Raw genomic sequence first — 26,793 nt, 5'->3', positions numbered from 1 at the left:
TATTTAAAAAATTTGATACAAGATCTCACTAAATTACCTGGCTAGGCTCTAACTTGGGGTGCTCTTTCTTGCCTTAGCTTCCTAGAGTGCTGGGATTCAGATCTAACTTTAAACAACTCTTAACACTTAGGGACTTCCTAACATTTCCACTCATTGGTTCTGTGTGCACTGAAGTCATACAGAAAAAATTTAATCTCTTACCAGGGATTTAGCTCAGTGGCGTAAGTGCCTGCCTGGTAAGCATGAGGTTGTGACTTCAATCCCTGGTACCAAAAAATAAAAAAATTTAATCTCTCTTAAACATGAGAACCTTTTAAATATCTGAAAGACAGATTATAAATCACTGTGCCTTTTCTGTGTTTGAATCAGGGTCTTCCTACATTGTATAGGATGGCCTTGTACTTGCTATTGTAACCTAGGCTAACTTGATAATCCTCCTGCCTCAACCTCCCAAGTGCCAGGATTACAGGTGAAGGCTACCATCTCTGCCTGCCTTCTTATATTAAGCTAAGCGTTTCTAGTTTAATTTGATTCATAGAAATCAATGTTTAATAGCTATCTACCAAGTGTCAGGTATTAGGCTAGTTGTTGAGACTATACAGGCAAGTGAGACATGGATCTTGCCCTTAAGGAATGCAGGGAGGACATGGTAACAGATCATTACAGCTCTGAAAAATGTGCAAAAATAAAGTATATTCAAGAGACACATAATGTGGATTTAACTGATCTCCTTGTTTGTTCAATTCTTTCCTCCTCTATTGGGTACTCTACCACTGAGCTATACTTTTTTATTTTAAATTTCGAGAGAGGGTCTCATTAAATTTTCCTGTCTGGCCTTGAACTTGGGAATCTCCTGTCTTATCCTACTGAGTAGTTGGGATTATGGGTATGCAATACTCTATATTAGTGTGGCCCAAAATTAAAACATAGCTTTAAGTAGATATGAAACTTTTTCTTTTCAAGTTCAATTTCTAGATTCACAAAATACTTCTTAAGGTGTGCCTATAATCCCAGCATCTTAGGAGGGTGAAGCAGGAAGATACCAAGTTTGAGCTGAAAGAGCCAGGGATATAGCTCAGTGTTAAATTCCTGGGTTTAATCTCTAGTACTACAAAAAAGAAGAAAAAAACTTTTTTCCTTATTCATGACTGACACATCATTTTGAGGCATGGTGCTCTTGTTTTAAAAACTAGATACTGTAAGATTAAAAATTTAAATATCATTAAAAATAAAGATAAAGTTGAATATAGATAAATCAGTCATTATCACCTCTGGTAACATCTGCACACTTAATCAGTTTTGTAACTTCTTTTTTTTTTTAAAGCCACTCAAATTTAGCAGTGGGGGTGGGGGTGGTATACCAACTTTAGTGACACTAATGTTAATAAGTTCTGATAACCCACTGCCATCAGACCAGCCGAGTTTTGTAACTTCTTTACAAAGGTCATTACAATAGAAACTGGAATTGAAAAACTAAAAGGTCATTGGCAATGCTTATCAACTGCTAGGCCGACTATTATATGGCATTAGAAGCCTATAAAACTTTTACTGATAGATTAGACCTCAAAAAATAGTGAGGTATGCTTCTATAAATACAGCTAATAACAATCTTTAAAATAGTTTCTCTGTTGAGCCCAGCACAGGAGACGGGGTGTCCTGGCTCCACTGCCCTTTACAGTTGCACATGGCACGGGGCCGCCGTGGAGCATAGCATGCCCCTTTCCTGCAGTTCAGGCCCCCCCAACCTTAGCTGGGCCTCTGGTGCACGCCCACATTTCAGCCCCTTATGGATTAGGTACAGCCATGAGTCTAACCTCCCAGCTGAACAGGTGTTGGGGACGATGAGAACGTATTGTAAAATAATGCCTACTCTCCTCCATTAATGCAATTTCCTGTCCACCATTTCTGGTTCACTTACAGAAAATGCTCACAGCTACATTTTATTCTGTACATACTTTTAGACTACATACAAAAGATACCATCAGTGATTAAGATTTGCATGTTTTCCTTTAAAGTTCAGAGTACAAGAACTCTGATAGCCGTTTGATGGATTTAACTGATTAATTCTGATATTGTCAGTCTTTCCTTCCCCTCCCCCCTCCTTTGAGAATTCTGTCAACAAAGTGTCTAAACAGAGATTTTAAGGAATGACTTTTTCATATAGTACCTTTTCCTTTAGTAAGAGCCAGAGGGAATTTGGGGGCATGACAGTAATACTTTAGTCCCTTTTATCTATTTCCCTCTTCCATGCTGTGTCCTGGAGATTGAACCTGACCTTCTGGTGTATTATACTGAGCTATATCCCCAGCCCACTTTTTTTTTTTTTTTTTTTTTTTTTTGTCTTTTTCCTTTTTATCGGTACCGGGGATCGAACTCACGACTGCCTGCTTGCAAGGCAGGCGCTTATGCCACTGAGCTAAACCTCCAGCCCCAGCCCACTTTTATTTTGAGACAGGCTAGGTTTGAATCTGTGATCCTCCTGCCTCAGCCTCCCAGTGCTGGGATTACAGGCATGTGCCACCATAAGCTCCCCCTTCTCTTGTAATGCAACACTATCTTTTTTTTTTTTTTTTTTTTTTTTGGTCTTTTTCCTTTTTCTCGGTACCAGGGATCGAACTCACGACTGCCTGCTTGCAAGGCAGGCGCTTATGCCACTGAGCTAAATCCCCAGCCCCCAATGCAACACTATCTTACTGAGCATAACAGATACCTGAAGTTCAGAGTTTTGATGAGTTATATGGGCCTGGAAGTACAAATATATGAACTTGACTTTGTAGTCATTTTTTAAACTATTTTTTTTTACTTTGTAATTATTTGGCATAATTATCATTTATCTGTGAAATAGAAGTACTTTTTAAATGTTTTATTAATGCATTTCACAGGAAAGTAAAATTTGTGACTTGAGAAAATTTGTGATTTGAGAAAAAACAGTGTTAAACAGACCACTTGAAAATGGAATGTGTATCGACTCACTTGAGCATTTTAATAAACAAACCCAGAGGTTTCCAGTTCATTTTAAGAGCAAGCCAGCCGGTAACAAGCGAGTGGAGCTGTCAGGGATAACAGGGTGATGAGAAAAAGGACATGTGCCATTTAATAGGAACACAATTTGCTACCAGGCCTCAGCTGAGAGCTAGTCTGTAGACATCTGGACTCTTTGTTGCTACATCTTATTTTCAAGACAAAGTACTCAGGAGGCAAGGAAAGAGCATCACTGTGAGTTCAAGACAGCCAGGACTACATAGTGAGACACTGTTTCAACAACAAAAGGAAACAGAACAAAAACTTAAATGTTGTGCATGTTAAATAAAATGCTTTCTTGCTATGGAGGTAGCTCAGTGGTAGAACCACTGCCTAGCACTCACAGGTCTCTAGGCTCAATCTGTAGCACTGAAAAAAACAAAAACAACCCTGTTGAATTTTCTTGGCTGGCTGCTGTAGTACACATCTGTAATCTCAGCACTCAGAATCAGGAATTTGGGGCCAGCATGGGCTACACAGAGAGATCTTGTCTCAACAAAACAAAACAAAACAAAACAAAACAAAACTCCTCTATGTTCTCTCTCTGTCTCTCTCTCTCTCTCCCCCATTTTCTGAGACAGCAGTCCATTTTCTGAGACAGCATCTCGCTAAGTTGTTAAATTGCTCAAGCTGGGTTTGCACTGATGATCCTCTGCCTCAATCTCCCAGTGTGCTAGGATTACAGCTGTGCACCTTTATGCCAGCTCTACAGGTTCTTTAACTCCACTTATAGACAAGAAACAGAGGACCTTGCCCAAGTGTGTTGCTGCTGCCTAACATCTGTTAGCAATTCTGTATAATGTGGTGTACACTGAAAGTTAAATAGTAATACAATGCCCTAATACATTTTAAGTTAGCTCTAATATTATAACTGTAAAGAAAATAACTAATAAAATTTTAAAGTAAATGGTGTAAAATTATGTATGTAGTAGAATTCAGTTATATAAAAAATAAAGAAAGGAGGACAACATATTTGGGAGCCCTCCCTATTCCCCATTCCTTTTCTCCAGTAAATTTTCCTACTCTTAAAAAAGAAAAGAAAAAGGAGGAGAGGAAAAACTATATAGAGAAAATAAAACTGGAAAGAAACTCATTGGGGTGATAGGATTTGGCTGATTTTCTCTTTTTTTTTCTGCTTTTAAGAGTTTTTTAAATATTGCATTTAAAAAGAATATTAGTATTAAAATAGGACTAGAAGCATAACTCAATGGTCAGTTGCTTAACCTCGTGTGTACAAAATCCTGAAAAAGGTTTCCCTTTTGAATAGTAATATGAGTATCACTTAATTAAAATATTGAAATGCATTTGATCACAAGTGCTTTGGATTTTTTTTTTTTTGGGTGGCAGGGTCTTGCTATACAAGTTCTCACTGGCCTTGAACTCACTATGTAGCCCTGGCTGACCTTGGACTTACAGTAATCCTCCTGCCTCAGCTGCCTTAGCATAGGGATCACAGGCATGTACCACCACACTCAGAGTTGGATTTTAGAATATTTGCATACACATGAGATATCTTGAGGATGACACCCAAGTCTGAACACAAAATTCATTTATGTTTCATATATACATTACTTCTCATGCATGTTAGGCAAGAGTTCTGTTACTGAGCCACATCTCTAGTCCTTGAATGTAACTTAAACAATAGTTTTAGTGTTCTTGCATGTTTTCACTGTCACATGAGGTTAGATGTGGAATTTTCCACTTGTGTCTGTACATGCCTGTACTCAGGAAGTTTTGGATGTTGAGTATTTTAGATTTTTGTATGAGGGGTGATCAATCTATGTGTATATAAAGCAAAACTCAAAAGAAGATAATAATGGGTTTTACAATAAAAGCTGAAAAGATTGCAGCAGTTTCCATCCCTGAAAGCAATCACTGTATAATCTTTCAGAGATGTTAGATATGCTACGAATTTGTATTTATCACATACTGTGTGAATATATATTCATATAATTTGTATTTCAAATAGTATATTATGTTTACTGTTCTCCTCTATATTTTTTATATTGATAGTAATGTTTTTCTTCTCCCACCCTTGCACTTTTCCTCTTTGATTACAATCTTTTTGTCTGCCTTTTTTTTGAGACAAGTCTCACTATGTAGTTCAGACTGGCCTTGAATTCACTTTGTGGCTCAGGCTCACCTCAAACTTGCAGTGATCCTCCTGTCTCAGCTTTCCAACTTCTGGGATTACAGGCACTTTGGTAATAATCTTGTATGATCAGCTCTATAGCATGATGTGGTGATGGAGACGCTTTGGAATCAGATATAGTTCCAATTCTAACTATACTTGTTACTTCAAAGCTATGTGAACACATTTGACTGTTCTGAGGTCTTCATCCACAAAGGAGTAACATTAAATCAGCAAAAGGTCTTCCTTAGGAATAACACTAAACATCCAAAAAATAGTAAGTTCCTTTCTTTTTCTTTCCCTGACTTAGTTTAAAAAATTTAATTGAAATCAGTACAAGAAATGAAGCTATTTTCTTTTCTTTCTTTTTTTTTTTTTTTTTTTTTTTTTTGCGGTCCTGGGGATAGACCGCACAACCTCACACTTGCCAGGCAGAAACTTATGCCACTGAGCTAAATCCCCAGCCCTGAAGCTATTTTCTTATAAGTTATTAAATAAGATCTGCTGAAATTAAGCATACTAGAAAACAATTTATTTTGCTTCTCACTATGTAGTTCAGGCTGGTCTTGAACTCACTATGTAACACAGGCTGACCTTGAACTTACAGCAATGTTCCTGCCTCAGCTCCCCATGTGCTGGCATTACAGGTAAGTGCCACCATGACTAGCCAAAAATATAATTCTAACAGTAGCACTTAGATACAGTGTATGTGTACAGATGTGTGCTTTCTCTGCATAGTTATAATGCATGTTTTTCTGGGTAGAGAGAGAAAAAGTAGTCTCAGGTCACTGAGGAGAATTTTCATCCTACAAAAGTGAGCACAGATGCAGCCATTATATCCTTTGAGCTGGCTGACTCAGGCATTTTAATACACACTTTGTGCTTCCAAGAGAGGATTAGGTCACAAGAACTTGGCAGAAATTCCTAAGGTTTCCAGTCATTGCCAACTGTGGAGACATACTTTTCAAACATTTAAGGCACTATACAAGAATTGGGCTACCAACTTGAGGAAAATATATCCTAAATCACTCTTTTTTGGAGACAGTCTCACTCAGCCAGGCTGGTCTCAAACTCATGACTGACTCTGCAACCTCAGCCTCCTAAGCAATAAGACTACAGGTGTGCAACACTATGCCAGGGCTTCTTAAACATTACAATGTTATGACAAAATCCTGCTGATCTGTTCAGAAATTCAGTCAGTATTAGCAATCAATATTCAATCAACAGTACAATCTCTGAACTGATTACCACACACATATTTAAACAAAAGCGCATACAAACTACCTATGAATGACCTTACTAAAAGTTCACCTAGTTGAGGACCATGCAAGCCTCCATCTAATTAAACATTCATATGGCAGAAAAAAATTAAACATTAATGTGTTTCTTTCACCTAATGAATGTTATTGAGTCTTAGGCCTACACTAAGTCTGCTCTAGTTGCCATAGGGTAGTGGTGGCGAACCTATGGCACACAAGCCACAGTGGCCTGTTTGTATCATTGAAAAGCTCTGGAAGGTTCTACACCAGTGCCACAGAGCCTTAATCTGGATACCTGGCTACATAAGTGGAGACTTTACTACTCATGTGGTATTCAGTTCAATTCGGAACTTATGACATATTATTTCAGAATTATTTCAGTTTTTCTCATAAAGATCATCCTACAAATATTGATGTTTATAAAATGTTTCAAGTGTCTAGATGATGAAGCTAATTTTCTTTCTTACATGCACTGGTCACTTATTAAAGTGAAAGAGTTCCCAGGGATGATAATCTAAGTCTGTAATTCCAGCACTCTGGAAGGCTGAGGCAGGAGGATTGCAAATTCAAGCCCAGCTTTGGCAACTGAGTGACTTAGCAAGATCTTGTTTCAATATAAAAAAACAAAAAGGACTGCAGATGTAGCTCAGGTCCTAGGTTCACTCTACAATACTTACAATAAATAAATTAAGTTAAATTAAATTAAAAATTAAAAAAAAAACCCAAACCCTAAACCAAACCGAAATAAAACAGCAAAAGGTGGTGGAGCTCAGGAGTAGAGGGTTTACCTAGCATCCACAAGGCCTTATTCACTCTCTAGCATTTAAAACAAAACAACAACAAAAACAAAGGTGTTTCCCTTACACTGAAGGTATCACTGGAATTTTTCTCTGTGGAATGACCAAAAATAAAATGAAACAAAGTAGGCTAGGGAAATAATTCTGTGGCACAGCCCCCGCCTGGCAAAGGTGAGGTCATGAGTTTCATCCCTGTTACCAACCCCCACAAAAAACATTAGTACACCCTCTTTAATTCATATACTGTTTACATATACCTGAAAAGGAGTTTGGAAGGATTTTCACCAAATATAAAAGTACTTAGAAGATTACACTTGATTTTTTTTTTTTTTTTTTTTTGTCTTTTTCCTTTTTATCGGTACCGGGGATCGAACTCACGACTGCCTGCTTGCAAGGCAGGCGCTTATGCCACTGAGCTAAATGCCCAGGCCCTAACTTGATTTTAAATATATAGTCCTGCATATTTGAAATTTCATGTCTTCATTATTTATTTTAAAACTTTGTGTAAGAAATGAAGAATCAAGCAGTAAGATTGTGAGTTTGGCCTAAGCCGTGGCAATTTAGCAGGACTCTGCCTCAAAATTAAAAATAAAATAAAATAAAAAGGGCGAGGGATGCAGCTCAGTGAGAAGATCTGGGTTTCAATTCCCACTACTGTGCCCCATCACTCACTGGGGAAAAAAAAAAGCAGAAGGAAACTTATTCTGAAATCTTATTCAAACTTTGGACATATAACACTCATTTGGATAATATACATATATATTTGCACATGCACGTGAACTCAGGGCCTTCACAAGGAACTATAACCACAGTCCATTTCTTTTTTTACTTTGAATCAGCAACAAGATCTTATTAAGTTACCCTGGCTGAACTTGAACTTGGACCCTCCTGCTTCCATTTCCCAGCATGCCATTCTTACAGGCATGTACCATCATGCCAACCTCGAGCTGTACCAAATTCTCAACTAATGAATAAGGTTACAGGGAATTCCATATCTGGGGCACTGGCCAGTACCTGATTTAAAAATTAATGCTACTAAAGTGGCTTTTGTTTTCTTTTGTCCTCCCACTCAACTGCAGGATCTCCCTAAGCTGCTAAATTGTCCAGCCTGTGCTCAAACTTTCTATGCTCCCACTTAGGCCTCTCAAGTGCTGGGATTACAAACATACGTGTGCCCAGCTATGTGGCCACCTAAACTCACCCAGAAGATCCTTCATAGGGTAGAAGAGCCTATGGCTATAAATACACATATCTGGGTGAATTGATTACGATTCCTAAAAAACTACCTTTCATGAATTCATTATTTTCCTCTCTCTTTCATTGCTTTCTTAGCCTAGCAGATGATCGTTCCTGTGAATTAAATGAAATTAAATTGGTCATAAAATGTGAATGTACCATTACTTGTCCTGCTTTTGCAAGCAAGTTTGTTTTTAGATTATCCTTGGGGTGGAAGACATGGCTTTGCATTCTGCACAGGAATGAGTTAGGCTGACATCACTGTGAAAGTATTCTCCCAAGAGGTTTCTCCTCAGCCTGGTTCCAAGTTCCCTCGCTCCTGAATCAGGAATCTGATAGATGGCCTCCAAAAACATTTGAGTAAGATTGCTTTACTTTTGGTAAAAGATCTTTCACATTCTCAATTTGCAGGGTGTCTTTTTGCTTGTTTGCTGGCCATGTGGAGTTATAGAGGACCATAGTCTAAGGCTTGGTGATGTTAACCTAGAGTGTCTGGTTTTACTATAAAGTATGTCTTCACTTTAAAGTTTCACAGCAATTCACTAATTTATTAAGCCCCAGTTTTAGGCACACACGATAACACATCAGTGAACAAAACATGTAAGCAATGTAATTAATAATTTACAATAAATGAAAACATGTTCACACAAAAATGTGTACACAAATGTTTTTAGCAGCTTTATTCATTTACAGAACTGGAAACTACCCAAATTTCCTTCGTGGATAAATGGATAAACTAGTAGAACTACGGAATAAAATACTATTCAGCAATTGTTATGGCTTGTATCTAGATCTCCTCCCAAAGCCTCATGTGCTCATAGATGGGGCTTTTCAGAGCTGGCTAGATCTAGGAATGTTGATACTAGGATTAAGAATGGTGGTACTCACCCAAGAAAAAACAGGTGGTGGAATGGAAGAACAGAAAAAAAGGGGAGAATTGTTTGATGGAGAAAACAGAGAAAGCATAGAATACGTGAAGCAGGTTCAAAGAGACTACCAAGATACTAAGAAGTCTATAGAAGACTGGCATAACAGCTTGAAAGAAACTAAGGACAGACTATCTGAACTGGAGGGCAGACTTATAATATGGGAGAATGAAATGAAAAACTTCTTAAAAATAACAAAGAAACAAACAGCAATAACACAAAGACAAGAAGATGATAAGAGGATCCATAACTTAAGGATTAAGAACATAAAAGAAGAAGTAGGGACACAAACAAGTGAACTACAAAAGCTACTCACAGAAATAATCCAGGAGAATTTTCCTAATTTAGCAAAAGGTAAAGATACTCAGATGTATGAGGCATACAGGACCCCAGCTACCTACAACCCAAACAGAGCAACACCCAGGCATATAATAATAAAAATTCCAGAAATTCAATACAAGAACAGAATATTAAAAGCTGTAAGAGACAAGAAACAGACCACTTACAAGGGAACACCCATCAGAATTACAGCAGATTTCTCTGCACAAACCATCAAATCACGAAGAGCATGGGGGGAAATAATTGAAGCTTTGAAAGATAATAATCTCCAGCCAAGATTGAGATATCCTGCACAACTGTCCCTGGAAATTGATGGAAAAACAAGGTGCTTCCAGGATAAAGAGGAACTGGGGGAATTTGCAACCACCAATTCAACTCTACAGAGAGTATTGCAGGATATTCTAAAAAAAGAAAAATACAAAGAATCCAGAAATAATGGCAGAGAGGCCACAACGAATGGAGCAGAAAGCAAAATGAAGAAGACAAACTGACAGCTACTGACAGAAAAAGAGCTCAACAGAAATGAGGCAGAGAAGATTGGATGATAGGAACAGCTATTTTGGAGAAAATGACATCTTAATAGGTAATACTGATTTAGTATCATCTTGTTTTGAAGTCTCATCTAGCTTTTGTCCTTCTGTCTCCAATGGTCTAAATAGGCTGTATCTTATTGGATTTTATTATATACGACAGTATAAGCAAAAACCTTTTAAAGACAAGGAGATTATACAGAAACCATTGTTCATTTTCTGTTAGTCGATTCTAAATACTCTGTAATGCTGTCATTCTCTTGAATGGTTTTACATTGTTTTGATATACTTAATGCTACAGTATACGAAGTTGTACTCAAGGATTTCAAAGAAAGAGACAATATGGTAACTACTTTTAGGTTAGGATTATCTGGTGGTGAAACACTATTCTGCTTAAATGGTTATGTTTTGATCTGCGCTGTTTCGTTGTTATGCCCTCTTTTATCTCAATCTCCACTCCATTATTTACTTTTTTATCTTTATCCTTTTAATTAAGGGAAAAAAATAGCAGGATATATTATAGTAACCCACTTTGACTTTTCATTACCTTGATTTAAAGCCCTGTATTACTCTCACCATCTGGTTTTTAACTGATGTTCCCCTATTCTGTTTTGCTGGATAGTATCAGGTTCGAAAGTTTAGGCATCAGCTGTGAAGATAATGAGATTCATTATGACGCCCATTCTTGTTGACTTTTATCTACTTTTGAAGACCTACAATGTCTCCAATGTTTTGGTTTTGTCGGTTTTATTCTTTACTGTTTTGTTCAATTGTATTATAACTAACGATATAGGCAATTCTATTAGAGATAGCGGGAGGCATTATGGTAACCATTGTTGATCACCTTGTATTATGTTTTTACCTTATCTATTATGTCCACCCTTTTGACTTGACTGATTCTGTTCTGTTATGTCACATTTGGTTTTACTCTCTTCCAAAAAAGTAATAAGAACCGTGGGAGCAATGAAACCCAAAATGTGTAATAGTCATGGTACAAAAGAGAGGAAAAGAAAGTGCTCCAAACTATATAACTTCATGTATATTTAAGTGTATAAGATAGAAAATGATATCACAGAGTTTTATTGGATCAATGAACAGAACTGTTTGCAGTATCATTGATGGAATGTCCACTTTACAAGCTTTAATTTTGTGACTTGAACAATTATTTCTAAGATGACAATATGTAATCCATTAACTAGTGATTTCCTACTGTTCATTTTTTTTCTGTAAATCTGTATAACTTGTACCCTTTCCCTGCTTTTTTTTTTCTTTTCTCCTTAAATAAAAAAAAAAAAAAAAAAAAAAAAGAATGGTGGTACTAAATTAGTCTATTGGTTGGAGTTAGCATAGTTCTGGGTATTATAACGAAAGGCCCACCCTGGATATGAGTGGCATCACTGAAAAGGCTTGTAGCCTGGAAGGGATAAAAGGGAACGGGAATACCAGGGATATAGCTCAGCAGGCACAGTAGTGTGAGGTCATTAGTTCAATTCCCAGTATGTATTTATGTATGTATGCATAAATAAATGAGACTTAAAGGAAAAGAGAGGCCTGCTTCACTGCCCAGTTTGCTGCTGCATTCTGCCTACCCTGCCATGGACTGCCTCTCCTCTGCCATGCTGCCCTAACTTGGAGCCAGCTGACTATGGACTCTACAAATTGCAAGGTAAAATAACGCTTTCCTCTTTTTACTTTGAGTGTTAGGTATTTGGTATCAGTGATGAAAAAAATGACTTAAGACAGCAACGAAAAGGACCAAACTCTTGATGAAACTCAGTTTATTACTTCTGGTGAGTCAGAGAAGCCAATATCAAAATCAGATATACGGATAAAGATATAGATACAGATATATAGATATAGTAATTTCTTTATTTAAAGACAAAACTACAGGCTGAATAAAGATCAGTGGTAGCTAGGTATAATAGTACAAACCTGAAACCCTGCACTCTTGAAGGCTAAGCCAGGAGAATCACAAGTTCCAATCTGGTCTGGACAACTTAGCAAATTAGCAAAACCCTCTCTCAAAATAAAAAAAAAAAGACTAAATGTAGCTTGGTGTGAAGGTCCTGGGTTCAGTCCCTACTATGAAAAGAAAAAACAAGACAAGAAAAGAAAAAAGAAACAATTAATGGTTTCCAGGAATTGGGACAGATGATTATAAAGTGGTACTGTGACAGTTTTAGATATGTTAGAGGATGTTAAGTGTTATGGAAAAATGTTTGAACAAAGACTTGAAGTGGGAGAGTTAGTTATGTGGATATCCAGGGAAGCATTCCAGCCACAGAGGTGTTCTTTTGCTTTGTTTTGTTTTTTTCTACTTTTTTGAGTCATGGTCTCACTACGTAGTTCAGACTACCTTTGAACTCACTTTGGAGCCCAGGTTGGGCTCAACCTTACAGCAATCCTACTTCCTTAGACTCCAGAGTGTTGGGATTACAGGCATGCAGCACCACACCCAACTGGCCAGCCAGAGTTTTAAAGCAGTAAGGAAGGAAAGCCAGTTTCACTGGAGTAAAGTAAGTGAGGAGTGGAAATAGAAAATAGGGTTACAAAGGTAAAGGAATTGGGAACCAGATCCCACCTCTGTCTTTTAGTTCATTGTAAGGACTTTGGCTTTTATTCTAAAATGGGAAGCCACTGGCAAATGTGCAACAGAAGAGTGCTGAAAACAGAATGAAAGAGGGCAAGCCCAGAAGCTGAAAGACCAACTGGGAAGTTATCAGAGATGAGAGAGGATGGGAGTTGGACCAGCGTAGACAGCAACAGAGGCAGTGAGAAGTAGTCATATTTCATGTATCTACTGAGGTAGATCTACTTAATGTCCCAACAGATTAAATAAGGAAGAGTGACAAAAACAAAACAAAACACCAGCATCAAGGATGATTTCAAGATTTTTGTCCTGAACAACTGGAAGGATAGAATTGCCAATGATAGATTTAGGAGGAAAAATCAGGCATACGAGACAGTCACTACACAAGCATAAGTCTAGCAGCTGGATACATGACCCTGCCGTCCAGAACACAGGGCTGAGTTGGAGACATAATTCTGGAAGCCATTTGCATATGTTTGATATTTAAGGTGGGATCAAATCAGTCAGGATCTCCAAAAGGACATGGATAGATTTATAAAGTGACAATTTATATAGGTAGGGGCAGGGTATCAGAAAACCACAAGGGAAAAGCAGTATGGTATTCTAGGACTATTAATACAATGGCTGTTTCCATATACCTCAGGAAGGGACAAGGATAGGAAATCGCTGCCACACCCAGAGGAGGGTCTTGAAGACACTGATGAGAGAAGTGATCTTCAGTCAGTTCAGCCAAACTGAGGTGACCTTGTGGATCAGGAGCCAGGGCATAAATACTCTACCCTCACTCTCCTCTTTTTCCTCTTGGCCCAACCTAACAAAAACTGATGGCCAAGGAAGCCTGCTCAAGGAGGCTGCAGGGCAGCCTCCTAGGACACCCAGTGGGTAGAGAAGCAGGAGGCTAGAGGGGTAAATGAAGACTCCCAACCAATTGTGAAGGACAGAGGACAGAGGCGGAAGAGCATAAGCTCTACTGGAGGGCTGGGGAGAAGAAAAGGAACATCAAAATAGATCCATGGGAGACAAACATGCCATAGAAATGCTGGCCTTGATCCAGTCAACCCTATCTTGGTTCCTACTTCACTTTTCATTGAAACACTACTAGGTCACACTTGATGATTCCACTTTCTTCTTTCACTACTTCATAGCTTCTACATAAAATTTCATTCCAAAGACTACTTAGTGTTTCCTTCCCCAATCCAAAGGCCCCTTTACCATCCTCACCAAGATCAAGGTCATACCAGTACCTATGACAGTGCTCTCTGTCATTCTTCTCTCCTGGTCACTTTTTTTTTTTTTCCTCCTATGTCTACACTGCAAGTGCTACACAAGGCTCTAACCTTAGCATTTCTCACTTTATTTACTGGTCCCTGGCCAGGACCATTATGTTTTTGTTGGCCTCAGCTCCTGAGTAAAAAAAAAAAACTTATCCAAATTGTGAGTTAATCCTCATTATCAGTAACTTCCTTATCCTGTGCTTACTGTTTTAGTTATTAGGATGAAGATCATTGTAGCCATGCAGGATCTAAACCAGAAGTATAGTAAATCTAGTAAAAAGTGTAACAATCTGTATTTTATTAAAACTTGCCTGGGTGGTTGATTCCCATGCTCATTTAAGAACTGGGAATGACCTCTAAATCTCTGCAAACCAGTCTCTCTCCTTAGTAATATGTCTAATCAAGTGTCAACCCATTCCTCCCCACCCCTGAAACTGATCTCTAACCTAATCACTCTCTTCAGTTCCCACTACCAATGTGCTCCCAAGACACTAACACCATTATAATGGCTTTTTTAAATAATTTAGGTAAAATATACACAACAGAAAAGTTACCATTTCATCTATTCTTTTTAACATGTACTGTTGAGAGGCATTAAGTATATTCACACTGCTGTGCAACCATTACCACCACCCATTTCCAGCACACACACACGCACACATGCCTCCATTAAACTAACTCTGTGTTCCCTCCTCTCTAGGGCCTGGACACCACCATCTACTCCCTTTCCTCCATGAATCTTATGACGTTCAGTACCTCCCACAGGTGGAGTCATACAATATTTATCCCTTTATGTCCGTAATGGCCTCTTCACTGATCTGCTTGCCCAGACTCCTTCCTCTCGTTTCTTTACAAGAGCTTCCCAGGTTGTCTTGAACCTCAACTCATGTACACAACACCCCTTGTTTCAAACAGCCTTCATGGTTTCCGATTGCCTGAGTATAGTAAAAAAAAAAAAAAAGCCGTTGATGTAATTTTTAAAAATTTATTTTTATGGTCTTGGAGATTGAACTATGGCCTTTCACTGAGCTACATTCCCATTTATTATTTAGGTTTTTTGAGACAAGGTTCCACTGAGTAGTTCAGGCTGGCCTTGCACTCCCTATATAGCCCAGGCTGGCACTCTACTCAAGGTGATCCTCCTGCCTCAGCCTCCCAAATGTTGGGATTACAACCATGCCTGGCCCTATTATTTTATTTTAGATTTTTATCTTTTTTGTTTTGTTTTTTGAGACAGGGTCTTGCTATGTAGTTCAGATTGGCCTTGAACTCAGTCTCCCAGGTAGTGGAATTATAGTCATGCTGCGGCCACCACATTTGGTTTGCCATCCTCCTCCCCCAGCTGCTGAGAGTGCTGGTGTTACAGGCATGTTTCATACTTCTAGGAGTCTTTGATGTAATTTTGTCTTTTCAACCAATTCCTCTCTTTAGTTCTCCCCTCCTCTCTATACATACCTTAATATAAATGCTTGCACAGGAAAACCCTCAAAGAATTCTATGCATAAGCACAGACCGCCAAAACCCACCGAACCACTTGCTGAAATATATATTTAACCTTTCCTATCTGTGTCTTTACTCACACTCATCCCCTTATTTCCACACATTTCCACACATCCAACTAACTCTTGCCAACCCTTTTCCAAAGCACATCTCAAATTGTAATTTGTTTTCTTAATCCTAATACAAAAGAGGTTACTAAAATTTAGTAGGAGTAAATTGATAATCCCATACAGCCAATGGGACTATATCCATACAACTCTAAGAAATGTGGCAGAAGTGGTAGCTAGTGGGTTCAGACTCACCACAATTTCAGGATATTTGAAGAAACTTAGTACAGCAGCTGATGTGCCCCTGATATTGGTCAGACAGAAATTTCCTCATTATAGGCCTGAAAGCAGAGAAGAAAATTCCTCGTACTATGTTATTAGCCCTGCGGAAATGGCAGCTTGAAGTCATATTCGTGCCAAGTTTTCTTTTTTCTTTCACCCTGTCCCTTTTCTTTCCTTTCAGCTTTTTTTTCCTCCTGCACACAGAAGACTATCAAGATATCCTCAAGAGTGTGTATTGTGATTGAAGTCTCTAAAATAAAAACTATAGCCTTTATGTAGCAGCTATGGGAAAAGCTCAGTGTTCCAAAAGATAGTCACAGTGTCTAACACTTGGATGTCATTCAACGGTATTTCTATCACATGGGCATACAATACAGGGCTTTTGTTTTAATTTATTGTTTTTTTTTTTTTTTGTCTTTTTGAGACAGGGTCGCTCTATACAGTTCAGGCTGGCCTTGAGCTCACTTTGTAGCCCAGGCTGGTCTCGAATTTGCAACGATCCTCCTGTCTCAGCCTCCCAAGTGCTGGGATTACAGGCATGATCCACCATGCCTGGCCTCATGAGTTTTGATATACTAGTATTTAAAAGGTGTTGCTAGCTGGGGATTTAGCTCAGTGGCATAAGCACCTGCCTGACAAGAGCAAGGTCATGAGTTTGATCCCCCGAATCAAAACAAAATAAAAATAAAATAAAATAAAGTGTGTTGCTCTGAATAGTTCTACACCTAGAAAGTAAACAGTTTACTTAGTAAACAGTCATAAGTTATAATTGGCTAAGATGTTCCAAATCACTCATTAAAACCAGGCTGCACCACACATGACCTCCTGTGCATCTCCATTCTTTGGTCTGATTCATTCTTTCTCCCTCCCATCCTCCCTTTCAGACAGTCTGGCTCTGTAGTTCAGGCTGGCTCTGAGCTCACTTTAAAGCCCAAACTGGCCTCAAACTTGCAATGATCCTCTTGTCTCAGGTTTCCAAGTGTTGTGATTAAAGGTGTGTGCCACTACACCTTTCCTTTCCAAACTTTTTAGCTTTTTATATTTAACATAGGAAGGTTTTCCCATGGTATACAAACTGTTAATAATAAGCACTGTTCAAAACTATATAGCATTCTTGGGGCTGGGGATTTAGCTCAGCGGCATAAGTGCCTGCCTTGCAAGCAGACAGTTGTGGGTTCGACCCCCGGTACCGATAAAAAGGAAAAAGACAAAAAAAAAAAAGAAAAACTATATAGCATTCTATTGTGTGTTTACCACAATTTATTTAGTTATACCTAATTATTGGGTCATTTAAATAATGCTACAAAAAATTTTTCAGAGGAAAAATTACTGAGCCAAAGAAATAGTTAAGACTCAGTGATAAATACTGCCAAACTGTTGCTCAAAAGGATTGTGTCATTTTATACTCCCACCAGCATGTCCTCATTAGTACACTTGCCAAAATAAAGCAATCTCTATAAAACAATCTTTGCTATTTTAATAGGCAAAAAAATTATACATATGTCTATCCTATCTTGGTCTCTTGGCTCAATGAATGCATAATATTGTTTTTATTTCCTTAAAAGCAGGAAGTCTATATCTCCCCTACCTTTTTTTTTTTTTTTGGCTTTTGAGACAGGGTCTCACCATGTAGTTCAGGCTAGCCTTCAATTCATAGAGATCCTCCTGCCTCAGTCTCTGAAGTCTGGGATACAGGCATGTATCACCACATCAGGCTCTTTTATCTTTTTTGTTTGAAGAGCTAAAAATATGCCTGGTGATGTTACATCAGTGAAAAGATAATGGATATCATCGGAACTTTATATCTAACACAAATTTGAATCTGATTCTGAAATGCCAGAGTTTCTAAAGTCCTACTTAATTTCTTTTTAATGCTTCACATCAACTCTGTGGAGTGAGCTCTTTTCTTCTTGCAATGCATTCAGGGAGTGATAGACAGTCTTCAACAGAAACCATGCATAGCCTCAGAAGCAGCCTTTGTGCTTAAAAGATGTGATTTCAACATTTTCTGGTTTAAAAAGTAACTGTGATTTATGTTGGTTCTGGGACTTTCAACTTGTTTATTACCTATCTTCCCTTTTTCATTTCAATTAAAACCCTATCCAAGTCAATAAAAGTAGGAGAAATATTTTTTTGAAGATCTCAAATTACTACTGGGATAACAGAGAACTTAAGCCTCTGAGCTATAGTGGAATTAGTCCAAATAAACCAGAAGTAAGTTCTGAAATTTGTTCCCAGAAATTAAAATTTCAGAATTTTAAAATTATGGCCTTTTATAATAAAAACTTTTTTATCTGAATTATGGAAACTGGCAGAAAAACGGATACTTTTCAGGCCTCAATGAAGTTCTAAAATGGATATCTATTTCTTTTGATACTCAAGTATCTGATTTCACACTTTTATATACAAACATAGAAAAACAAGCTCAACTGGAATAATTTGGGGCTTTGGGCGGTTTACTATATAATTTCTCCTTGCGGACTCTCTAACGATTAATCTAATATGGCCAAATAGTTGTGGGTTATTATAAAGTGAGTATTTCTTAAATGAATTTAAATTTTTTTCTTTGAAAAAGCTCAACTGCAATAGAACATGCATGCTTTCCAACATTTTAAAAATGTCTTAAATATTTTGAGTTTGTGTATTAGTTATTTACTAATACATAAGACAGCTGCCAGGAAACTGGCCTGTGGAAAGTGCCATACCATAAGTATGTTTGGTTAAAATCTTTTATATAATTAATTTAAAAACTTGGAGATACTGCATTTGAATAATATTTTCCTTTTCCTTCCAGGATTAAGACATATTATTTTCTTTCTTTCTTTCTTTTTTTTTTTTTTTTTGTTAAAAGACAAGGTTTCACTACGCAGTTCAGGCCAGCCTTGAATTCACTTTGTAGCCCAAACTGGCCTTGAATTTATAGCAATCTTCCTGCCTCAGCCTCCTGAGTACTGGGATTACAGACATGTACCTCCACATCTGGTTGGCATATTATTTTCTATGTCATATCTGTTTTTGTTTTTGTTTTTGGTACCAGGGGTAAAACTCACAACCTCGAACTTGCTTATGTGCTGAGCTAAATCCCTGGCCCTTGTCTTATCTGTTTTAATAAGTTAATTCTCTTTCTACTACATCCTCCCCAACAAGTAAGGCTTTAAGTGAAGTAATGTTCCAATTTGTTCCATAACCTTTTGTTTACTTCAAAACATACAATGCAAGTGATAAAAAAGTGCTGACACCATCCATAGAAGTTCTCCATCACATATTAAAATACGTGAGATACTCTGTTTCATTTTAGTTAGAGCAGAGGCAATGAGAAAGGCAGTCTGTAAGAATATGTAAGGGAGTAGGGGTGACAACACACACCTGCAATCCCAGTACTCTGGGAGTCTGAGGCAGGAGGATTACAAATTCAAATCCAGTCAGGGCAATTAGTGAAACTGTATCTCAAGGTAAAAAAGTACAAAAGGCTAAAGACGTAGTTCAGTGCAAAGGCCCTGAGTTCAATCACCACTACTGCCCCACCCCAAGAAACAAGTTGGCCGGTAATAATTTATAGTGCCACGCACGTGTGTGTGTGTGTGTGTGTGTGTGTGTGTGTGTGTGTTGCTACAGACTGAATCACACCCAGGGTCTTGGGTACTCTAGGTGTTTTGTCTCTCCTCTCACTAAAAGACCAATTCTGACAGCACACAGCCTCCCTGTTTTTTATACTCTCCCAACGTTTTACACATCGGTATCCTGGCAGTTGTCAGACATCACCATTTCTGTATTGTCTATTTATTTCACTTGACCAATGGTATTTTAAAGGAATTGAATCTCAAAATACTGCCGGGCATGGAGTGCATGTCTGTAATCCCAGCACTCTGGGGATCCAAGGCAAGGAGAATTCCAAGTTCGAGCCTACCCTGGGCAACATGGCCAGATTCTGTCCCAAAAATAAGAAAACAAGGTTAGAGATGAAGCTCAATGTGAAGGCCACGGATTCAACTCCCTGTACTGTAAAAACAAAACAGAAACACCAAAACCAAAACAATCCTAAAGATACTATAAAAGTCAACAATAATTACAATTCTCTTACAGTGTTTATTTATAATTATTTTACTTTTTTCCTGGTCATCCTTCAGAACTATGTAGCAGTTTGTGTCTATTTAAGGCCTGAATACATTCTCATAGTCCAATGCAATGTTCCTATGATCCTAGCTCAGTGGTGGCAAACCTCTGGCAGGTAGACCACAGGTGAGCGTTTGTATCACTGAAAGCTCTAAAAGGTTTGCCATTACTGTCCTAGCTTATTACAATTTGCTTCTAAGTTCCTAGAACAAGGTACACTCTATTCTCCCTGACATCACTATAACAATACACATACTTAGTTGTAACGCAAATACAAATCTGGCAGTGCATTGATAAAAGGCTTACAACAGGGATCACTAACACACATGATCCACGGTAAATATTAGATGGATAATAAAAGTTTTGTCATATATAAATATATATGATATATCTATAAAATTTGACTTTAAATTTTATATCCAGGCAAAATTGAGATATATTTATGGCATAAGTAGTAATGTAATCTAGCTGAAAATTGTTAATTGGTTTAGATTAAGGATTTCTTATAAACATTTGGATAAAGAGTCCTTGTTCAATCCCATGATGTGTATATGACTGTGTGGCATATGATTATTCCTTCCTACACTGAAGGCTGACACACAAACTCTACATGTAAGAAAAAAAAACTCTACATGTAAGATCTTTGTGGAGGGTAATCCAGATACAATTGCTATTAATATAAGTATACTGTCACAGAGAAATTCTCAGTGTATTATCAGCTTCAACATATAGTTTATAGATCAGCAGTTTGTTCTTGCAATGACATAAAAATGTAAACTTATTGTAAGGAGTCAATCATGAAATCAGAACTACTTTTTTATAAAGAAAGTCCTTATCTCACAAATTCAATGTGTAGGCTCTTATCTATTCTCAGCCTATATTAGGAAACAAGGATTTTACTCTTAAAAAAAATTTCCTCTCTTTCAACAATAAAGACCTATCTCAATATTGAAAATGTTTGATATATAGATTTTTGTCTTCATGTTTGTTTAGTTGCAAAGAAAAACAGAAATGCCCCCCAGTAGATAAGTTAATGAAGTAGTAATTATAAGGCAAAACATGATGAATATACTACACACATGGAATGTAACAGCAGGAAACAAAATGAATGAAAATACTTATATAAAAACATTTATTAATGTTTTTTCAACCAACAAAAAAATTCTAGCAGTTAAGTACAAGGAAATCCTCATCCGTATGTCTGCTGTTACACAGAGGTGTCCTGGCCTAGCTGGATAAACCGGATGGTTTGTTTTAGATCAGCACTCTGAGTGATAAACTATAGACGGAAACACAGTATTAATCCAACACAATGGCTGTGTTCAAAGGGTCAGCAACCACTCCATCCTGAACATCCAGTCAGAGTCACCCCTGGGGAATAAGAATGCCATCCAAGTTTCCATATCTTCAAACACTTTGGAATTAAAAAAAATGTACAAAAGAACTGTAACTGCTAGGCTTTGTCATTAAGGTTTTTCTGATCAAATGGTAGAATTAAATCGAGTTCAGAAAGATCAAAGATGCAGATGTGTTAATGTTTTTTCTCTCTTCCTTCTTCCTTTATTATTACTATTATTTTTTGTTTTGTTTTGTTTTATGAGACAGGGTCTTACTACCTAGTCCAGGCTGGCCTTGAATTTATCGTGGATCCTGCTGCCTCAACCTCTGAGTGCCTGACTGAACCAAATCTATACATAGCTTACAAATGGGATCATGATCATGATACATAAGATTTCCATCACCCTCAAAAGTTACCCTGTTTCCTTTAGTTCCTCTCTTCCACTCCCAGCCACTATTTTGTTTTTCTTTTGCAGTCTCTCTCTTTTGGACTGTTGCATATCTGTAGCCTTTATTTACCTCCAATACTGGTAGTGAACCCAGGGCTTTGCACTGAGCTATATCCCTAGCCCTTGTTTTTAATTATTTTGAGACAGTCTCGCTGTGTTCCCCAGGGTGGCCTTGTGCTTGCCATCCTTCTGTCTCTGCTTTCTGCGTGAGTAGCTGGAATTACAGGCATGCAGCACCACACCCAGAAGCTTTTGTTGTTATTACCAGTTAGTGAAAAAAATTAATAAGACATTATCAAATGGTTTTTTTTTTTTATCTTTTGTCTTTTTGAGACAGTTTCACTATGCAGTTCAGACTGGCCTTGAACTTACTTGGTAGCCAAGGCTGGCCTGAACTCCCAGTGATCCTCCTGCCTCTGCTTCCTGTGTACTGGGATTAAAAGCATGCCCCTTCATACTCGCTTGACATCATCAGTTAATAGCTATTTGATGCAATTTGGCAAGATATTGCACTGTAACTTAATATTAAATACTTAATTTCTGTTCACTCTGACAGCTCTCGTTTTACTACAACTGATTTTCTCAGTCACATGTTACATAAGAATGAAGAAGGAGCCAGGCATGGTGGTGCACGTCTGTAATTCCAACATTTAGTGAGTCAGAAGCAGGAAGATTGCTGAGTTCAAAGCTAGCCAAAACTCCATAGAACGGCCTGTTTGAAAAAACAAAACAAAAAGTACAAAAGCTGTTTCTATGATTCTATTGGGTACGTACCATTAAATAACTGATAAAACTTACATTCAAATGAGAGAACCCTCCATCTTTTTGTTTGTTTGTTTGTTTGTTTTTTGAGATACCACCTGGCTAAACTGCTGAAATGCCCAGGCTGGCCTTGAACTCTAAATTCTCCTGCCTCAGCCGCCTAGATCCTTTCAAATGTAACTAAAAACATACTATTCACTGTATTAGAGATCTGAAGTTGTTCCAACCTTGCTTTATTCTAGGATCAGTACTTGGTCCTAAGCAAATTACTTATGTCTAGTTTTGTATTATAATCATTTAGTAATGACTGGTATATTGACATGACATGCTTGTAAGAGTTTATCACATACTGCAATACTATTTATTCTGCCTTTCTGGGACTGCTCATAATTCCAAAGGCATATCAGAATACTTTTTGAGTTGATTTACCTCCAGTGTGCAGATATTAAACTAGGCTCTCCCAATTCCCCAGCTCCTCCATGATGGCCCTTGATGGGTCCTACTCATATTTTCTCTCCCTCTCTCTCCATCTCTCTCTCTCTCTCTCTCTCTCTCTCTCTCTCTCTCTCTCTCTCTCTCTCTCTCTCTGTGTGTGTATTGGTTTTTTGAAACAAGGTCTCACTATGTAGTTCAGACTAGCCTTGAAATCACTAGGCTACCTTGAACTCAAGAATCCTCTTGCCTCAGCCTCCCACATGCTGAGTTTAATCTTCCCCTACTCCTGATTTAATCTGTAGGTCATTTAACTCTTCCTAATATCAGCTAATTATAGCTGTAGCTGTGATTCACAATAAGGTAATGAAAGTTCCTGATTCCGACCTCATGTCTTACAGGTACTGCAAACTCGGTACACATTTATAACAATCCCTTGGCTAGCTACTGTAGCACCCATCCCCAATCTTCTCTCTCCCACTCAAGATAAATATTTACTTTTCCAACATCTCTTGCAGTTATTGGTAGCCCTATGATTCAGTTCTGGCTAACAAGATGTAAGCTGAAATCTGCTGGGGGGGCGGGCATTTGGGAAAGTTTTCTTGATGAGGAGAACAAATCCAACTGATAACTCTATTTCTGCCTTGAGTTTATGTCTCAAGGCCATTTTACATTATATCAGGAGCAGCAACCATGAGGTAATCAAATTTATTACAAATAACAGGCTAAACATAGAATCACACTTAACAGTTTACACTGAGCATCACTTGGGCAAGTATCATTTCAACTAGTTGGTTCTTGTATTGAATAAACTTGGTGAAACTGTTGAACGTATGCCTTTGGAATATATAAAAATTAACAAAAAATGTAGAATTTTTGGACATTCTGTATTTAAATAACTGAACTGGTAAATGGTTAAAAAAGCTCATTTCAGGTCTCTTATGATTTGAGGTAAAAACAAATTACTTGTTGCATAAGCCTTTCTTAGCTGAATTTTTTTCTGCTTGCAACTAGCGTACTTCTAACATACACAGTGCTTCCATGCCATACTTTCTCATTTCCAAATTACTCAGTGGAGTTAATGGTATCACCAGTAGCCCAAATTAGAAACCCAGCATCGCCTTTAGCTCTTCTGTCTACACCAGTATTCAAATGTGAACACACAGGTAACAGACCAGTGGGTGCCATTTGCTTTCTTAAAAATGTTTCTGCTCTGCTCTCCATTTCTACTGCCACTCATTACTCTCAAAACTGCCTTCCAGTTGCTAGACTGTTCTTCTTAATTTGCCTCCTACCTGGGCATCAGTTAAACTTGAAAGCACAGCTCTAATTTAATTAAGTAGCCTCCTTCTTAAAAACCTTTGGCTTTGCCTAGAGGAAAAAAAGTTCAAATTCCTTAGTATAGCATAAAATTTCTATTTTTGTTTGTATTTCTTTTGAAATAAACACTATATGTGGTGGCACATACATGTAAACCCAACACTCAGGAGGTTGAAGCAGAACTGTTCAAGTTCAAAGTCAGCCTGAATGAGGCCCTGTTTTTTTGTGTTTTGTTTTTTTAATTTAAAGAGAGAAGAAAAAAAAAAGGACATAAAAAAACAATGCAGTAAAAGGGTACAAATAATACAGTATTTCTTTCTTTTTTTTTTTTTTTAATTTTATCAGTATCGGGGATCGAACTCATGACTGCAAGGCAGGCGCTTATGCCGCTGAGCTAAATACCCAGCCCCATAATACAGTATTTCTAGAAAAAAATATGTACAGTACGAAATCACCAGTTAACAGGCTACACATTATCTTCCCAGAAACAGCTGTCCATATCACTAAATTAAAGCATATAAAATGAACATTCATACAGTGAAATTGGAGATAGTTCCATTCAATGATCCAACAAAAACTCAGTTATATGGTTTTCCATCCTACACTCTCGAACATACCTGCGGTTATATCCCTTAGTCCACCTTACTTTCCTCTCTTTTTTACAGTAACAATTAGACTTTTAGGGAACTTACTCAATGAGGCCCTGTCTTAGCAAAAACACCAAAAAGAGCCAATCATTGGTCTTGGAAGGCTAATTTTTTTTTTTTTTTTTTCTTTTGAGACAAGGTCTCGTTATGTAGCTCAGGCTGGCCTTGAACTCACTTTGTAGCCCAGGCTGGTCTTGAACTCGCAACGATCCTCCTGCCTCAGCCTTCCAAGTGCTGGGATTACAGGCATGAGCCACCACTTCCGGCTCAGAAGGCTAAATTTTTAAAGCTATTATTTTACCATTAATATATCCAGCCAGAGTCCTTTCACTATGTATTAATTTGCTATTTCTATATCAGACTTAAAAACAAGCAAACAAAAGCAAGGATAAGTATTTAACTCACTATGCTACCTGAAGCAACAGGTCATTTTTGAGCTATCAGAAGCACAAAAGAGCCTGAACATTCATGGCCAGCATCTTATGCCTAAAGCCAATAGAGTAATGTCACAAGAGAGGGTGGCTGGGAGACAAACCAAAACTAAAATAAATAACATGAAACAAGAAAACTGCTATTCCCAGCTGGGCATGGTGGTGCACACCAGTAATTCCAGCACTCAGAAGGCTGAGGCAGGAGGATCACTGCAAGTTCAAGGGCAGCCTGTGATACATAGTGAGTTCAAGGATAGCCTGAACTACACAGTGAAATTTGGTCTCAAAAACAAATAAAACAACACTGTTATTCCAGAGGCAGAGGCAGTAGAATCATAAATTTGAGGCCAGCCCAGGCAAGATAGAAAGGATGGGAATATAGCTTAGAACTCTGTAGGTTCAATCCCCAGTATTAAAACAAACAAACAAAACTTATATCCATAAAAGCAATTTAATTATATTTCTTGGGATTTTAGTTTCTCTCTATATAAAATTGCTGTATTTATCCTTACTGGTTGGGGTTAGGGTATAGCTCAGTGGTACAATTCTTGTGTATCCTTATTGGTTATTATGAAGACCAAATGAATTAATACCAGAGAAGATTTTTACAGATTATAAAAGCCATACAAATTTTTTTTTAAGCCATACAAATTTGAGGTATCACTATTATTATCTACTTTAGGAAGACCTGATGAGCACTTTCATGGGCTTCAGATATTAAAAGGTAGATGGCAAAGAACAGGTGTGCAATATGCGTTTATTGACTGAATTAGTATACAAAGCGGTTTGGACCTCCTCCAAGAAGCTATGAAGCAACCTATCCATCTATCTGTCTATCTATCTATGTATCTTAGACATAGATAGATGTAGGCAGATATAGATATAGTAGAAATACATATATAGGAGAAGTTTAGACAAATGACCTCAGTGGGCCAGAGAACTAGTATGAAGGTTAATGAGATAAAGTACATATTGCATACCTGGGCTCTAAGAAAGGGGCTCTTTTCTGAAGGAAGAGGCTCTGTGCTTCTCTATATGACCCTGTCACAGTAGGTCTCAAAGGCTACAATAGAACTGAAGTCTCAAAGGCCACAATAGAACTGAAAATTCAAGTGGTAACTGTCTCTTTAACAGTGAGAAAATTGTTAGAATAATTATTGGATTATTCTGCTGAAATGTTTGTTGACAAAATATTTTGCCACCTTACCAACACACAAATCTTTAAAAATACCCAAGTGTTCAAATTTTATAATTATTATTTTTTTAATTAAAAAAATTTTTTTATATTGGGGCTAGAACTCATGACCTTGTGCTTGCCAGTCAGGCGCTTACGCTGCTGAGCTAAACCCCCCAAATTTTATAATTATGT

At 37.7% G+C, this 26,793-nt stretch overlaps 1 protein-coding gene across 1 annotated transcript in view; it reads right to left on the bottom strand.

Moving 5' to 3' along the window:
* Sntb2 (syntrophin beta 2) overlaps positions 1-26,793 on the bottom strand; it is a 111,708-nt gene that overhangs the window by 59,653 nt on the left and 25,262 nt on the right. The gene's annotated exons all lie outside the window — the stretch shown is intronic.

This window comes from Cavia porcellus, unplaced genomic scaffold (genome assembly GCF_034190915.1).
Source record: "Cavia porcellus strain 051 isolate PalLab524CR breed Dunkin Hartley unplaced genomic scaffold, mCavPor4.1 scaffold_4, whole genome shotgun sequence".
Taxonomy (NCBI): Eukaryota; Metazoa; Chordata; class Mammalia; order Rodentia; family Caviidae; genus Cavia; species Cavia porcellus.
The sequence above is the reverse complement of the archived record's forward strand: the minus strand, read 5'-3'. Positions and strand labels throughout refer to the sequence as shown.